The sequence below is a fragment of the Budorcas taxicolor genome, chromosome 16 (assembly GCF_023091745.1).
Source record: "Budorcas taxicolor isolate Tak-1 chromosome 16, Takin1.1, whole genome shotgun sequence".
NCBI classification, from domain to species: Eukaryota; Metazoa; Chordata; class Mammalia; order Artiodactyla; family Bovidae; genus Budorcas; species Budorcas taxicolor.
In genome coordinates, this window is record NC_068925.1 from 17,774,248 (window position 1) to 17,776,601 (window position 2,354).

Below are 2,354 nucleotides of genomic sequence, written 5' to 3' on the forward strand. Positions count from 1 at the left end.
TTACTGTATCTTCTCCAAAAAGGGTGCATGAAGCAAACATAAGAATAAAAGAAGATATCATGGCAGGAATACACAGAGAGGAAGAAGAAAGAAAGAAAAGGGAAGAAGAAAGGAAGGAGGAAGGGAGGAGGGGAGAAAGTATGAAAATAAAAGAGAATGAAAAGAGACAAAAGAGTGATAATTAATATGATTGAAAACAAACATTAAAAATGCAACTAGTACTGACACTTAGAAATAATACTGCTGCTACTGCTAAGTAGCTTCAGTCGTGTCCGACTCTGTGTGACCCCATAGATGGCAGCCCACCAGGCTCCCCCGTCCCTGGGATTCTCAAGGCAATCACACTGGAGTGGGTTGCCATTTCCTTCTCCAGTGCATGAAAGTGAAAAGTGAAAGTGAAGTCACTCAGTTGTGTCCGACCCTCAGTGACCCCATGGACTGCAGTCTTCTAAGCTACTCCATCCATGGGACATTACAGACAAAAGTACTGGAGTGGGGTGCCATTGCCTACTCCAGAAATAATACTATTAGCCCTCTAATCCCTCAAATGTTTAATAAATTATAAATCTGAAAAGATTTGGTCTATTCATAAACTGAAAATTAATCAAAACTCACAATTATGTTCCTGCCATATCTCTCACCATTTGTTGTTGTTGTTCAGTTGCTAAGTCACGTCCAACTCTTGTGACTCCATGCCAAACTTCCCTGTCCTACACTGTCTCCTGGAGTTTGCTCAGACTCATGTCCATTGAGTCGATGATGCCATCCAACCATCTCATCCTCTGTCGTCCCCTTCTCCTCTTGCCTTCAATCTTTTCCAGCATCAGGGTCTTTTTCAATGAGTCAGTTCTTTGCATCAGGTGGCCAATATATTAGAGTTTCAGCTTCACCATCAGTCTTTCCAATGAATATTCAGGGTTGATTTCCTTTAGGATTGCCTGGTTTGAGCTCCTTGCAGTCCAAGGAACTCTCAATTCTTATGCCCTCAGCCTTCTTTATGGTTGTGTGTGAAAGTCGCTCAGTCATGTCTGACTCTTTACAACCCCATGGACTATACAGTCCATGGAATTCTCCATGCCAGAATACTGAAGTGAGTTGCCTTTCTTTCCCAGCAAATCTCCAGTAGATTTTCCCAACCCAGAGATAGAACCCAGGTATCCTGCATTGCAGGTGGATTCTTTACCAGCTGAACCACAAGGGAAGCCCAAGAATACTAGACTGGGCAGCCTGTCCCTTCTCCAGGGGATCTTCCTGACCCAGGAATTGAACTGGGGTCTTCTGCATTGCAGGCAGATTCTTTACCAATTGAGCTATGAGGGAAGCCTAACTCACCGTTAGTGCTTATTATTTCAATTAATGTCTTTCCTTGTTACAGTATGTTACTTCCGCATCATTATTTGGAACTCATTAAATCCCATCTTTGGAAGGAACTGGGGATATGTTTATATGTTTCTTGTGCCCTTGGGTCTCAACTTGAGGTCTTAGAAGCAAAAGATGTATTGAACAATTTTTTATATATTGAGATCATCTCCTTCACCTCTTGTGAAACTTGCTAAAAGTACTTTTCTTTACGATTCAAATCACAAGAAAAACTTACTCTGAAATTCACTAAGTGCTTCAAACCCTGCTAATTTCAACAAAAGAACAAATACTTTAGGTGAAAAGTGAAAGTGAAGTCATAGTCATGTCCAAATCTTTGCGATCCCATGGACTGTAGTTTACCAGGCTCCTCCGTCCATGGGATTCTCCAGGCAAGAATATTGGAGTGGATTACCATTTCCTTCTCCAGGGGATCTTCCCAACCCAGGGATCGAACCTGGGTCTCCTGCATTGGAGGCAGATGCTTTAACCTCTGAGCCACCAGGGAAGCCATAAACTAACAACTTAAACAGTTGAAAATATTTTTAAAGTTAGTATTTACTTTAAAAGAATTTGTTGACACATTTTCTGATTTTTCTCTTTGAAAAAGACTTATAAAGAATGCCAAACATTCATTATAATCAAAATATTGACTATCTTCTTTTTTCCTTTGAAAAAGTAGTTGTAATGGAATAATATTACTTTCCCTTATGCTTAGATATATATTGAGGGCAGAGAGACTAGTAGAAAAATTTAGAAAGTCAAGGCATTAATTAAAAAGTCATGTTATGCTTAAACTTATGTGAATGTATTAAGATTATGATTCTAGAATTTCTATCAGCTGTGTAATCCTGAACAATCACTTCCTACCTCTGGGGCACTGTTTTCAGATGTAAGTATTAAATTAAGCTTTTTGAAGTAATTTTTTTACATTGTCTTCCCATCTCAATTAATCTGAGGATCTTTAAAGATAAATTTTTACATTTTATGCATTT

General features: G+C 39.1%; 1 non-coding gene across 1 annotated transcript; it reads right to left on the bottom strand.

The window, feature by feature from the left end:
* Positions 1-1,795: 1,795 nt before the first annotated feature.
* TRNAW-CCA (transfer RNA tryptophan (anticodon CCA)) lies at positions 1,796-1,867 on the bottom strand. The gene has a single exon. It is a non-coding gene; the product is annotated as a tRNA-Trp (tRNA).
* Between the last annotated feature and the right edge of the window lie 487 nt (positions 1,868-2,354).